This window comes from Pseudophryne corroboree, unplaced genomic scaffold, assembly GCF_028390025.1.
Source record: "Pseudophryne corroboree isolate aPseCor3 unplaced genomic scaffold, aPseCor3.hap2 scaffold_639, whole genome shotgun sequence".
Classification (NCBI taxonomy): Eukaryota; Metazoa; Chordata; class Amphibia; order Anura; family Myobatrachidae; genus Pseudophryne; species Pseudophryne corroboree.
The window spans coordinates 237,153-252,529 of record NW_026970228.1 but is presented as its reverse complement, the minus strand read 5'-3'; the positions used below and the strand labels follow the sequence as shown (position 1 = coordinate 252,529).

The 15,377-nt window shown below is 46.5% G+C and overlaps 3 non-coding genes across 3 annotated transcripts; all 3 read left to right on the top strand.

The window, feature by feature from the left end:
- The first annotated feature begins 13,234 nt into the window (after positions 1–13,234).
- LOC135036288 (U1 spliceosomal RNA) lies at positions 13,235–13,397 on the top strand. The gene has a single exon (XR_010231091.1). It is a non-coding gene; the product is annotated as a U1 spliceosomal RNA (small nuclear RNA).
- Positions 13,398–14,067: 670 nt separating this feature from the next.
- On the top strand, positions 14,068–14,231 carry LOC135036271 (U1 spliceosomal RNA). The gene has a single exon (XR_010231074.1). It is a non-coding gene; the product is annotated as a U1 spliceosomal RNA (small nuclear RNA).
- Positions 14,232–14,383: 152 nt separating this feature from the next.
- Positions 14,384–14,546, top strand: LOC135036297 (U1 spliceosomal RNA). The gene has a single exon (XR_010231096.1). It is a non-coding gene; the product is annotated as a U1 spliceosomal RNA (small nuclear RNA).
- The last annotated feature ends 831 nt before the right edge of the window (positions 14,547–15,377 follow it).

Sequence of the window (15,377 nt, the reverse complement as noted above, 5' to 3'; positions counted from 1 at the left end):
TCTTCTTTGCGTCATGTGCTGTTTGGGGAGTGTTTTTTGAAGGGCCATCCTGCGTGACACTGCAGTGCCACTCCTAGATGGGCCAGGTGTTTTTGTCGGCCACTAGGGTTGCTTAGCTTACTCACGCAGCTACCTCATTGCGCCTCTTTTTTTCTTTGCGTCATGTGCTGTTTGGGGAGTAGTTTTTTGAAGGGCCAGCCTGCGTGACACTGCAGTGCCACTCCTAGATGGGCCAGGTGTTTGTGTCGGCCACTAGGGTCGCTTAGCTTACTCACACAGCTACCTCATTGCGCCTCTTTTTTTCTTTGCGTCATGTGCTGTTTGGGGGGTGTTTTTTGGAAGGGCCATCCTGCGTGACACTGCAGTGCCACTCCTAGATGGGCCAGGTGTTTGTGTCGGCCACTTGGGTCATTGAGCTTAGTCACACAGCTACCTCATTGCGCCTCTTTTTTTCTTTGCGTCATGTGCTGTTTGGGGAGTGTTTTTTGGAAGGGCCATCCTGCGTGACACTGCAGTGCCACTCCTAGATGGGCCAGGTGTTTGTGTCGGCCACTTGGGTCGCTTAGCTTTGTCATCCAGCGACCTCGGTGCAAATTTTAGGACTAAAAATAATATTGTGAGGTGTGAGGTGTTCAGAATAGACTGAAAATGAGTGGAAATTATGGTTTTTGAGGTTAATAATACTTTGGGATCAAAATGACCCCCAAATTCTATGATTTAAGCTGTTTTTTAGGGTTTTTTTAAAAAAACACCCGAATCCAAAACACACCCGAATCCGACAAAAAAAATTCGGTGAGGTTTTGCCAAAACGTGTTCGAACCCAAAACACGGCCGCGGAACCGAACCCAAAACCAAAACACAAAATCTGAAAAATTTCAAGTGCACATCCCTAGTGTAAACTCATTGCACAAAAGATTAGACAAGGCTGAAGCTTCGGGACAGTCAGGGTCTCAACCCATGCCTGATCCTATGTCGCAGGGACTGTCAGGGTCTCATAAGCGCCCACTATCCCAGATTGTTGACACAGATACTGACACGGATTCTGACTCCAGTGTCGATTACGATGATGCAAAGTTACAGCCAAAATTGGCAAAATCCATTCGATATATGATTATGGCAATAAAAGATGTTTTGCACATCACAGAGGAACCCCCTGTCCCTGACAAGAGGGTACATATGTACAAGGGAAAGAAGCCTGAGGTAACCATTCCCCCCTCACACGAGCTGAACGAGTTATGTGAAAAAGCTTGGGAATCTCCAGATAAAAGACTGCAGATTTCCAAAAGGATTCTTATGGCGTATCCTTTCCCATCAATGGATAGGTTAAGATGGGAATCCTCCCCTAGGGTGGACAAAGCATTAACACGCTTATCCAAGAAGGTAGCCCTCCCGTCCCAGGATACGGCTACCCTCAAAGAGTCTGCTGACCGCAAACAGGAGATAACCCTGAAGTCCATTTATACACATTCGGGTACCTTACTCAGACCGGCAATTGCGTCGGCCTGGGTGTTTAGTGCTGTAGCAGCATGGACGGATACCTTATCTGAGGGGATTGATACCCTAGATAAGGATACTATTTTATTGACCCTGGGGCATATAAGAGATGCTGTCCTATATATGTGTGTATGCAAAGTACAGGTGGTGCTGCAGGGCTCACACCCTTTTACTTGTCTTGTAGAGCAACTCTGGAGCTGTTACTGGATCCATCTGCTGCAGGCCTTCCCCCAGGAATGCTTGCACTAGTTGTTGCATTTGGTTTGTTGTTTGGGGGTGCTTCAGTATTAGGCAGCCTTCTGCCCTCCCACATTCATCTGAAAATGTGTTCTCCCTGCAGTTGTTGTCCCCAGATGAGAGTTCCCTTGTGCTTCCTCAGTTGAATCTCCTTAACTTGACAGGGGTGTGCCCGAGCAGCCGCCCTCCACAGCCCTATCCCAACACATACTTATCTTGCATATGAGATCTCTTGATCATGAAGATAGTTCTCACAGGGTGAGGTTCATCCATTACATTTTAAAGTAGGAAGGTACAAATTACATATTCGAATTACATATATGTGCTGGATTCAAATGTTTTCTCCCCTTCCTTTCTCAATTGTGCCCATCAGCAGCTATTCTAATGTTGCTGCCAATGGTTGTGACACATTTTTTTCTTCTGTGGGGTACACTGGACTCCACAAGGATTCACATTGGGGTGTAGAGTAGGATCTTGATCTGAGGCACCAACAAGCTCAAAGCTTTTGACTGTTCCCAAGATACTCAGCGCCCCCTCCTCTATAACCTCGCTTCCATGAACAGGGAGCTCAGTTTGTAGTTGGTGCCTTCAGTAGCAGGCCACTTAACAGGGGGCTGCCTCAGGCATCCTATTCTTAGCTATTAGTTTTGACAAGAAAATAAGAACTTTTTTAATAAGAATCTACAAGGGCTGCAGCAGGCTAGGTCTAATAGACATATTTACAGCAGCTCCATCACTCCCAGCGGCACAGTATACTCCCGTGCCCCGGTTGCTGGGTCACTGCAGCGGAGGCTCCGGTTTCTTCCTAAGGTCAGTCACACACACACCGCCCTCCGGGATCACGAGGCCGCTGATGAAAGGGTGGTAAGGGGCTTCTGTGCCCACACTATACCGTGATCCAGCGTGGCAGTAGGGGGCGGGCCGTGTGCGCACTGGCGTGGACACTGATTACTGGGCAGCTGCTCCACTAGCCACCAGGGACAGTTAAGGAGCACGGCTCTGGGGGTTTTTCTCCTATATTAACCCCATTTTGTACTACCCGCAGTGCGTTGTGATAGGTAATAGGGCCTGATTCAGGTTGGATTGCAATCGCAATAAGCAATCCAACTGCAAAATTTGCTAAGAGCATACGCATCCGCCTGCAGATAATGCGATCGCCTCTGCCTGTCAATCGGTGCAGGGGGGGGGGGGGGGGCGAGGGGGGGTCAACAACACTCCATTTCCAAGTCGGAGATGGAGCGGTGCGGGGGCAGGGTTTCAATATTGGGTCGGCAACGGAGAAACAGGAGGCGTGGTCAGAGCGGCTGCATGACATCACATGGGCCGGACTCCGCCTGTGGAGCCCCAGCAACATGCAGTAGATTTTGTAGAGGCCGGGGAGGACTTCTGTTCCTGGGAACTAGCTGTGTTGTGCAGCTTTTTTCCTCTGCCCCTACCTCTGGCAAGAAAGGACGCACCTCGCACTTTCTTGTTTCTTTGTGACCGAAAGGACAGCATTTGATAATGCGGAGCTTTCTTATGCTGTGAGGGAACATAAGGTAAAAAAATTGATTTTCCAGCTGTAGCTGTGCGTGTTAATGCTTTGTCCATCCTAGGGGAGGATTCCCATCGTAACCTATCCGTTGATGGGAAAGGATACGCCATAAGAATCTTTTTGGAAATCTGCAGTCTTTTATCTGGAGATTCCCAAGCTTTTTCACATAACTCGTTCAGCTCGTGTGAGGGGGGAAAGGTTACCTCAGGCTTCTTTCCCTTGTACATATGTACCCTCTTGTCAGGGACAGGGGGTTCCTCTGTGATGTGCAAAACATCTTTTATTGCCATAATCCTATATCGAATGGATTTTGCCAATTTTGGCTGTAACTTTGCATCAACGTAATCGACACTGGAGTCAGAATCCGTGTCGGTATCTGTGTCAACAATCTGGGATAGTGGGCGCTTATGAGACCCTGACAGTCCCTGCGACATAGGATCAGGCATGGGTTGAGACCCTGACTGTCCCAAAGCTTCAGCCTTGTCTAATCTTTTGTGCAATGAGTTTACACTAGCATTTAAAACATTCCACATATCCATCCAATCAGGTGTCGGCGGAGACACCACATTCATTTGCTCCTGCTCCTCTCTAATATAGCCTTCTTCCTCAGACATGTCGACACACGTGTACCGACACACCACACACACAGGGAATGCTTTTTCTGAAGACAGTTTCCCCACAAGGCCCATTGGAGAGACAGAGAGAGAGAGTATGCCAGCACACACCCCAGCGCTATATAACCCAGGAATAACACAGTAACTTAATGTTTGTCCAGTAGCGCTGCTGTATGTAATTTGCGCCTAATTATGTGCCCCCCCTCTCTTTTCAACCCTCTTGTCTACCGTGGTATAAGCAGGGGAGAGTCCGGGCAGCTTCCTCTCAGCGGTGCTGTGGAGAAAAAATGGCGCTGGTGAGTGCTGAGGGAGAAGCCCCGCCCCCTCGGTTGCGGGCTTCTGTCCCGCTTAAACTGTAAAATTGGCAGGGGCTCATACATATACAGTGCCCAGCTGTATATATGTTATATTTTTGCCAAAAAGAGGTTTATATTGCTGCCCAGGGCGCCCCCCCTGCGCCCTGCACCCTTACAGTGACCGGAGTATGTGAGGTGTATAGGATCAATGGTGCACAGCTGCAGTGCTGTGCATTACCTCAGTGAAGATCATGAACTCTTCTGCCGCCTCTGAAGTCTTCTTTTCTTCTCATACTCACCCGGCTTCTATCTTCTGAATCTGCGAGGGGGACGGCGGCGCGGCTCTGGGATGGACGGCGAGGGTGAGATCCTGCGTACCAATCCCTCTGGAGCTAATGGTGTCCAGTAGCCTAAGAAGCAGGACCTTGCAACTCAGAGAGTAGGGCTGCTTCTCTCCCCTCAGTCCCTCGATGCAGGGAGTCTGTTGCCAGCAGTGCTCCCTGAAAATTAAAAACTTAACAAAATACTTTCTGTCAGAAAGCTCAGGAGAGCTCCTGAAAAGTACCCAGTCTCCACTGGGCACAGTATCAAACTGAGGTATGGAGGAGGGGCATAGAGGGAGGAGCCAGTGCACACCCAGAACTAGAGTCTTTCTTAAAGTGCCCATGTCTCCTGCTATCCCCATGGTCCTTACGGAGTCCCCAGCATACTCTAGGACATTAGAGAAACTAGAATTTTAATACCTACCGGTAAATCCTTTTCTCTTAGTCCGTAGAGGATGCTGGGCACCCGTCCCAGTGTGTACTGTGTCTGCTGTTATTAAATGGCCCTTAACTCCAGAATATTTATGTGGAGACAACTTTCCTGACTTGACCATCTTCCTTGGACGTTTTCCCCCTGTGTGACTGCTCCCCACCTCGAAAGGGTTGCATCCGTGGTCCCTAGGATCCAGTCCTGGATCCCGAACCATCGCCCCTCTAGGAGGTGAGAACTGTGCAGCCACCAATGGAGTGAGATTCTGGTCTTGGAAGACAGGATTATCCTCCGGTGCATGTGTAGGTGGGATCCGGACCACTTGTCCAACAGGTCCCACTGGAACACTCTGGCATGGAACCTGCCAAACTGAATGGCCTCGTAGGCCACAACCATCTTCCCCAGCAACCGAATGCATTGATGGATTAACACTCTTGCTGGTTTCAGAATTAGTTTGACCAGACTCTGGATCTCCATAGCCTTTCCACTGGAGGAAAACCTCTTCTGTGTCCAGTATCACTCCCAAAAACAACAACCGCGTCATTGGGACCAACTGCGATTTTGGCAAGTTTAGGAGCCAACCATGTTGTTGAAGAACTGTCAGGGAGAGTGCAATGTTTTGCACCAACTGGTCCCTGGATCTCGCCTTTATCAGGAGAACATCCAAGTACGGGATAATTGTGACTCCTTGTTTGCGAAGGAGAACCATCATTTCCGCCATCACCCTGGTGAAAATCCTCGGAGCCGTGGACAGACCAAATGGCAACGTCTGAAATTAGTAATGACAATCCTGAATTGCAAACCTCAGGTAGCTTGATGCAGTGGCTAAATGGGAACATGTAAGTAGGCATCCTTTAAGTTTACCAAAACCATGAAATCTCCTTCCTCCGGACTGGAGATCACTACCGTGAGAGATTCCATCTTGAAATTTAATTTCTTTAGGTAGAAATTGAGGGATTTCAGATTTCAGATTGGTCTGACTGAGCCGTCCGGCTTCGGGACCACGAAGAGGCTTGAATAAAAACCTTCTCCCTGCTGACTAAGGCTGATTTGAACAATCGGTGAGGGGGAACGTCTTGAAACCCCAGTTTGTACCCTTGGGACACTATTTGTAAAACCCATGAGTCCAGGTCCGAATGAATCCAGAACTGACTGAAGAGTTTTAGACGTGCCCCCACTGGTGCGGGCACCTGCAAGAAAGCCCTAGCGTCATGCAGTGGATTTGGCAGAAGCAGAGGACAATCTCTGCTCTTGCAATCTTGAAGAGGCTACAGACCTCTTCCCTCTTCTCCTTCCTCTACCTGCAAAGAAAGGGGAATCTTAACTTCTTGCATATCTATTGGGCCGAAATGACTGCATCAGATAATGATGCGTCTTTATCCGTTGAGAGGGAACATAGTGCAAGAAGGTTGACTTACCTGCGGGAGCTGCCGAGATCAAATTAACTAGGCCGGCGCCAAACAAGGCTTCACCTTCATAGGGAAGAGACTCCCTTTCTTCTTGGAGTCAGCATCAGCATTTCCTTGGTGAATCCAGATATACAGGTAATGGGGGGAAGGGGATGTGTTCTGCACCAGCTATTAAATTCTAAATATTTGTATGAAGAGGCCCCAATAAATGTCCATCAGTTATATTAAATATTAATTGTAGGACGTTCGGGGGTGCTACCAGAGACAAGTAATGTTATGCAGGAAAGGAGAAGAGAAAAGAATGTCTCTTTTGCTGGCGCACAAATGATGATTTAAAAATTAACTTTTAATAAATTTGTTAAAATTGTCTAAACACGAAATAAAGTACAATAAGTTTGTATAATGTAATTATCATATATAATAAATGGAAATACATTTATTAATATCAAGGTTCGCTACCTGTGTTGTGTCTTTATTATTGATCCAAATTGACTATATCAATTAGTCTGATACTGAATTACTGGACACTATGTAATATTAGTTGAATGTATATTAGTAATTCACTTGACAAATGTCAGAACTTGGCAATAGTTCTACATATCATACACTTACAGCACTCTTTCCACAATATTTTCCCTTTATTCCAGATCAAATGGTATAATCCCCCACAGTAATTATTCCTGTTATAGTATAGTACAGTATGGTTGCTGGGGACGTCTTTAATGAAAAGAGAGGGAACATCTAATGTGTCTCCTTATGGGTAAAATACTTGCAAGCTAAGTGCTATGAATAGCATCAGCATGTAGATAAATGCTGAGTGTTAGGTGAGTAATGCAGATAAATAGGGATATCTAATAATTCTATAGAATAGTGGGTGAATTATTAGATATCCCTATTTATCTGCACCTCTAAGCACACTATTTGACTGTCCACACCCTGCTGTGCCTATTACCCATCTCCTCCACCACCCTCAACACTGACCCACACATCATTCACCCACAAAGATACAATAAAGGTAGTTTGGATAAATTAGCTAAATGAAATGGATTTAACCAATTTATCTAAATGACCATTTTTGGATGTTTTCCAGTGTTTGGGAGCAAATGGTCAATTGTCATTTGCTGCCACATATTAGCATAATTTTGTTTCAACTAGAAAAAATAAATGGACAGATAATCTAAGTGTGGATCCAGTTTAATGCTGATTTCAGAGCCAACTATAGACTTGATTGAGGTACTGTGTCCTCGGTACCAAATACCAATTAAAATAATATTGTGAGGTGTGAGGTGTTCAAAAAAGACTGAAAATGAGTGGAAATTATGGTTATTGAGGTTAATAATACTATGGGATCAAAATGACCCCCAAATTCTATGATTTAAGCTGTTTTTTAGGGTTTTTTGAAAAAAACACCCGAATCCAAAACACACCCGAATCCGACAAAAAAATTTCGGTGAGGTTTTGCCAAAACGCGTCCGAACCCAAAACACGGCCGCGGAACCGAACCCAAAACCAAAACACAAAACCCGAAAAATTTCCTGTGCACATCACTACTTAATTAGAACTTCGGTCAATGTGAATTAACCATTGGACTCAACCATGGTTATCCTTAAAACCCAGGGGTCTATTTAAGATCGATCTTAATCGATGTTGGGCTTCCAGGTTGAAAAAAACACACATTTACTAACATTTTAAAATTTATATAAAAAATCATCTGTTCGTAAATGCAGTGCACATGGTTTTGCCCAACTGCTAACAAAAATCCTGCTGCGATCAACTCAGAATTACCCCCCATGTGCACTGCAGGGAAGGCAGATTTAACATGTGCAGAGAGAGGCCCTCATTCCGAGTTGATCGCTCGCAAGCTGCTTTTAGCATCATTGCACACGCTAAGCCGCCGCCTACTGGGAGTGAATCTTAGCATCTTAAAATTGCGAAAGAAAGATTCGCAATATTGCGAAAAGACATCTCTGTGCAGTTTCTGAATAGCTCGAGACTTACTCTGCCAGTGCGATCAGTTCAGTGCTTGTCGTTCCTGGTTTGACGTCACAAACACACCCAGCGTTCGCCCAGACACTCCTCCGTTTCTCCAGCCACTCCCGCGTTTTTCCCAGAAACGGTAGCGTTTTTTCCCACACGCCCATAAAATGACCAGTTTCCGCCCAGAAACACCCACTTCCTGTCAATCACACTCCGATCACCAGAACGAAGAAAAAACCTCGTAATGCCGTGAGTAAAATTCCTAACTGTATAGCAAATTTACTTGGCGCAGTCACAGTGCGAACATTGCGCATGCGCAATAATCGGAAAATCGCTGCGATGCGAAGAAAATTACCGAGCGAACAACTCGGAATGACCACCAGAGTTAGATTTGGGTGTGGTGTGTTCAATCTGCAATCTGATTTGCAGTGTAAAAATAAAGCAGTCAGTATTTACCATGCACAGAAACAAATTAACTCACCCAAATCTAACTCTTTCAGCACATGTTATATCTGCCTCCCCTGCAGTACACATGGTTTTGCCCAACTGCTAACAAAATTCCTGCTGCGATCAACTTGGAATTACCCCCATCGATTGATGTTTTCACACTGCTCGTTCCAACCGCAAAAACTATGAAGAGGATGGGGGCATATACGCAGGGTCCATCCTGTGCATGTGCCTACATTTTCTCCGGGTGCCCCGCAGAAAATGCGAATGCCTCTGCCTGTCAATCAGTAGAGGGCGTACCTTCGCAGGTATATCGCGATCATGAGCCATGTCTCCCATTTTTGTCATTATAGGTGCTCTGTGAGCTGCTGACCATGCCCCAGCCCCTCTGTCTCCCGTGAATAGACATTGTGGCTTATTCAGACCAGATCGCTTCAATTTATTTTCACCCAGCGGGCAATCAGGTCTGCACTGCACATGCGTATGCGCCACAATGCGTAGGTGCGACGGTCCGGAGATCACAAGAAGATTGAGAAGAAGAGGGTGTTTGTGTGGGTGGCAACTGAATGTTTCTAGGGAGTGTCCGGAAAAACACTGGAGGGACCCGGCGTTTTGTGGGAGGATTTGTGACGTCACCTCAATGGCTGAGTAAGTGCTGAGCTGTGCAGCTCTTGTGCACATGTGATCACACACCTGCACAGCAAATTTTCCCTTCCGCTGTAGGCGTCAACTACCTGAGCACAGGGATGCAAAAAACACACCCTAGCGATCAGGTCTGAATTACCCACAATGTGCATATTTGCAGAGCAACAAGCTACAGGGAGCCTTCCACCCCCCCCTTCCCCATGACTATGGGACACTGGGGGGGGGGGGGGGGTTGTTTGGGTTAGCTGGACATTCCCAAAAAAGTGACTGTCCTGCAAAAATTGGGTTAGTTGGGAGGTATGTGCAAATACATTTATTGTTTTGCATGCAGGGTAAATACTGGCTTCTTTGACATTTAGCCACAAATGCTGCACAGTTGAATTACAGTATTACACTGCAATTAACAGTTATGCTAGGACATTCCTTCTCCCAAAATCTACCTCTCTCTGCATGTTACATCTGTCCCACAGTGGCGTGCGGTGAGGTCAGTGGCTAGTGAGGCACTACAGCCATAATGTCCGCTGAATTCTGCCGATGACCCTTAGCCAATGCCCGCTACTGCCTCTGAGCCGATACCCACTGCCACCGCCAATGGCTTACAAACTCTCCCACAATCAACTGACCCAGCCCTCCACCACTAATTTCTATCTCAGTCCGATGCCGCCAATGCCCTGCTCATTGTTCTTGTGATATATTATAAATTTTTAAAGAAAAAAAAAATGAGTGTTTGGGACTGGGAAGGGTGAGGGAGGAGGACATGAATGCACTTTTGTTGTCCAGGGCTTCCATTAACTTAAAGGAGAAGGGTCTGAATGGGTTAAAAAAAAATGTGTGAGGTCCCCCCTCCTTAGTATAACCAGCCTCTTTGAGCCGGTCCTGGTTATTTAAATACTGGGGGGAAAAATGGACAGAGGTTCCCCGTATTTAGACAACCAGCACCGGGCTCTTAGACGGGTCCTGGTTCCAAAAATACGTGGGACAAAAGATGTAGGGGTCCCCCATATTTTTAAAACCAGCACCGGGCTCCACTAGCCAGAGAGATAATGCCACAGACGGGGGACACTTTTATGTAGGTCCCTGCGGCCCTGGCATTACCCCTCCAACTAGTCACCCCTGGCCGGGGTTCCCTGGAGGAGTGGGGACCCCTTAAATCAAGAGGTTCCTCCCCTCGAGGCACCCAAGGGCCAGGGGTGAAGCCCGAGGCTGTCCCCAGCACCCCTGGGTGGTGGGTGCCGGGCTGATAGCCATAAGTGTAAAAAAAGAACATTGTTTTTTTGTTGTGGAAGTACAAGGCCCAGCAAGCCTCCCCCACTTGCTGGTACTTGGAGAACCTCAAGTACCAGCAGGCGGGGAAATAACGGGCTCGCTGGTACCTGTAGTTCTACAACAACAAAAAAATACCCAAATAAAAACACAAACACACACACCGTGACAGTAAAATTATTGAGACAGGCTGTAGCATGTGGATGCATGTAACCCTATAAAAGTGATGGATTGGGTGACTATTACAATACCCACTGTTGCTGTCTGAAAAATGATGGATTTATAGATTGCTCTGCCGAGATATGTTTTTTTTCTAAAATGCACCACAGGTATGGATGGATAGTATACTTGATGACACAGAGGTAGGTAGAGCAGTGGCCTACTGTACCGTACTGCTATATATTATATTATTTATTATTATTATTATTATTATCCTTTATTTATATGGCGCCACAAGGGTTCCGCAGCACCCAATTACAGAGTACATAAACAAATAATCAAACAGGAAAACAGCAACTTACAGTTGATGACAATATAGGACAAGTACAGGGTAAATAAACATAGCTACATCAGCAGATGACACTGGAATAAGTATCAGGTGGCAGAAGACTGCTGGATTTGGTGCAGCTGAAGATTATTAAAGTAAGAAAAGAGTAAGCACATGAGGGAAGAGGGCCCTGCTCGTGAGAGCTTACATTCTAAAGGGGAGGGGTAGACAGACAGGGGTGAGACAGATGGGGTACATAGAGAGCGTGGAACAGAGGTTTAGGATGAGATTTGGCTGGGTTTGGTGAAGAAGTGGGTCTTGAGAGCCCATTTGAAGTTTTGTAGAGAGGTGGAGAGTCTGAGGGGGAGAGGTAGGGAATTCCAGAGAAGTGGTGCAGCACGTGAAAAATCTTGGAGGTAGGAGTGGGAGGAAGTAATCCGTAGGCAGGAGAGTCGGCGTGCATTAGCAGAGCGAAGAGGACGGGTGGGAGTGTAAAGCGAGATAAGATCAGAGATGTAGATGGGAGAGGAGTGGTTAGGGGCTTTGTAAGCAAGTGTGAGAAGCTTGAAATGGATTCTGAAAGGGAAGGGGAGCCAGGGAAGGACTAGTAAGAGAGGAGAGGTGGACGTAGTGCATTTGGTGAGGAAAATGAGCCGGGCAGCAGCATTGACGATATATTGGAGTGGAGAGAGGTATTTGTCAGGAATGCCAGTCAGGAGGAGATTACAGTAGTCCAGTCTGGAGATGACCAGTGAGTGGATAAGAGTCTTAGTAGCATCCTGGGTCAGAAAGGGTCTGATCCTGGAAATATTTTTTAGATGAAAACGGCAGGTTTGTAAGAGGTGCTGAATGTGTGGTTTGAAGGAGAGGGAGGAGTCAAGGATTACTCCAAGACAGCGCACTTGGGGGGTAGAGGAGATAGTAGTGCCATCAATAGATAATGAGATTGTAGGAGGTGAGGTTATGCGGGAGGGAGGGAAGATGATCAGCTCGATCTTAGACATGTTAAGTTTAAGAAAGCGCTGTGACATCCAGGAAGAGATAGCAGAGAGACAGTTGGAGATACGAGTGAGGAGAGTAGGGGAGAGGTCTGGAGAGGAAAGATAGATTTGAGTGTCATCAGCATAGAGATGATATTGGAAACCAAAAGAACTAATGAGCTTACCTAGTGAGGACGTATAGAGAGAAAAGAGGACCAAGGACAGAACCTTGGGGTACCCCTACAGTTAGTGGAAGTGAGGGGGAGGTGGAGTCATGAGAGGAGACAGAGAATGAACGGTCAGAAAGGTAGGACGACAACCAAGAGAGGGCAGTGTTACGCAGACCAATGGAGTGAAGGATTTGCAGTAGGAGAGGATGGTCCACAGTGTCAAAAGCAGCAGAGAGATCAAGTAGAATAAGTAGAGAGTAGTGTCCCTTAGATTTAGCAGCATGGAGGTCATTGCATACTTTTGTAAGGGCAGTTTCAGTGGAGTGGAGAGGACGGAAGCCAGACTGGAATGGGTCAAGCAGTGAGTGTGAGGAAAGAAAGGAAGTAAGGCGGTTGTAGACAATACGCTCAAGGAGTTTGGAGGCAAAAGGGAGAAGAGAGATGGGTCGGTAGTTGGAGAGAGTGTTTGGATCAAGGGTAGGTTTTTTAAGAATAGGAGAGATGAGAGCGTGGTTGAAGGCAGAGGGGACAGTGCCTGATGAGAGGGAGAGATTGAGAAGGTGGGAAAGATGGGAACAAGCAGAAGAAGAGATGTGGCAGAGGAGGCGGGAGGGGATAGGGTCAAGTGGGGAGGTGGTGAGGGGACAGGAACGAATGAGGGCCATGACTTCCTCTCCAGATGCATGGGAGAAAGATGATAGAGTTGGTGCGAGGGATGGGGAGGGTTGGTAAGGGATGGGAGAAGGCTGGTTACTGATAGTCTGGTGTGATGTGATGTCAGCTCTGGTAAAAGTCAGATTTCTTTGTCTCAGATCTTCCTCTAGCCTTGTTCTTATTTCGAGAGTTCCCTTGTGCTGCCTCAGTTGGATCTCCTTCACTTGACAGGGGGGTGCCCGAGCAGCGACCCTCCCCAGCTCTAGCCCAACTCCTACTAACCTGCCAGGTGAGATACTATAATCACGAAGGTGCTTCTCCCAGGGCAAGGCTCACCCATTGCACTCTGGGTGTGCTGCTCCTGCGATTTCCCCAAATGTGGGAAACTTGACTGCATAATTTGTGTTTCCCCTGGTCGGCTCTCGTATAATTCAGATCTCTTTGTCTCAGGTCTCTCTCCAGCCTAGTTTGCTGTCTGTTTCCACTTCTCTTTTCTTGAGCTGCTCCCTTCTATGCCCTTGCGCACTATCCTGACTTCTCCCGTCTGCTTACTTTGTGCCTTCCAACGCACAATGCGAACTACAGGTAGTGCTGCAGGTCCCACACCCTTTTATTTGCCTTACAGAGCAGCTCTGGAGCTGTTACAGTGCCCAGCTGCTGCAAGAAATCAGCTTGAATGCTTCGGGGCTGGGGCATAGCCAACATGAGCCCCACACCGAAGGAGGGTGGAGGTGTTTAATGCGAACTAGGGGTCATCCAAGCGCCGAAAAATGCTGCCATGCCCTGCACGCCCCTTTTCTCTTTTCATATGCAGACGAGGGTTGAAGCCAACTTTGACCCACTGCTTGGATGACATCACCATATGCAAATCCATCTGCTGCAGGCCTTCCCCCAGGAATGCTTGCACTAGTTGTTGCATTTGGTTTGTTGTTTGGGGGTGCTTCAGTATTAGGTAGCCTTCTGCCCTCCCATGTTCATCTGAAAATATGTGTTCTCCCTGCAGTTGTTGTCCCCAGATGAGAGTTCCCTTGTGCTGCCTCAGTTGAATCTCCTTTACTTGACAGAGATGTGCCTGAGCAGCGGCCCTCCCAAGCCCTATCCCAAATCATACTTATTTTGCATAGGAGATACCATGGTCATGAAGATTGTTCTCCCAGGGTGAGGTTCATTCATTGTATTCTGGGTATGCTGACCCGTATGATTTCCCCAAATGTGGGAAACTCGACTGCATTATTTGTGGTAGTGGGGGACTGTGTTTGTTCTTTCCTCTGGTCAGCTCTGGTAAAAGTCAGATTTATTTGTCTCAGATCTTCCTCTAGCCTTGTTCTTCTTTCGAGAGATTCCTTGTGCTGCCTCAGTTGTATCTCCTTCACTTGACAGGGGGGTGCCCGAGCAGCGACCCTCCCCAGCTCTAGCCCAACTCCTACTTACCTGCCAGGTGATATACTATGATCATGAAGGTGCTTCTCCCAGGGCAAGGCTCACTCATTGCACTCTGGGTGTGCTGCTCCTGTGATTTTTCCAAATGTGGGAAACTTGACTGCATAATTTGTTTTTCCCCTGGTCGGCTCTCGTATAATTCAGATCTCTTTGTCTCAGGTCTCTCTCCAGCCTAGTTTGCTGTCTGTTTCCACTTCTCTTTTCTTGAGCCGCTCCCTTCTATGCCCTTGCGCACTATCCTGACTTCTCCCGTCTGCTTAATTTGACTACAACCACCAATATAATCTGCTGCACTATATATATGCAAAGCTAATTCTGCTGGGTAATTACAACTGACTTAAACCACCAATATATTCTGCTGCACTATATCTATATTTGCAAAGCTAATTCTGCTGGGTAATTACAATTGACTACAACCACCAATATATTCTGCTGCACTATATCTATATATGCAAAGCTAATTCTGCTGAGTAATTACAATTGACTACAACCACCAATATATTCTGCTGCACTATATCTATATATGCAAAGCTAATTCTGCTGGGTAATGCAAATTGAAACATTATTGCATAGTATGTGATTTTGAAGTACTTTTTTAAAGTTTTGAATGATATAGACCCAGTTTAATCTTTGTGGAATGCCTGGTTGTTGTTTTTAAGGTAATTTATTGCCTGGCATTTGAGGGGGTGGGGTGTGGTTACAGATTTCAATTATTGGTTTCACTTGTAATAGTCTTCTACTTAAGTCCAATGGTGTAGGCTGTGCAAAGCCGTTTGGCTGTGCATTTATTGATCTAAGCGTGCATTTTTATCAAAGAGTGATAAAATTGACACATAACAGCAGCGTTCAATCAGCGTTAATTTATCTTCAGCTGATATTGATTGTGAATTGACGTTTCTTCTCTTCTTGTCACCTACAGGTAATTACAATTGACTACAACCACCAATATATTCTGCTGCACTATATCTATATATGCA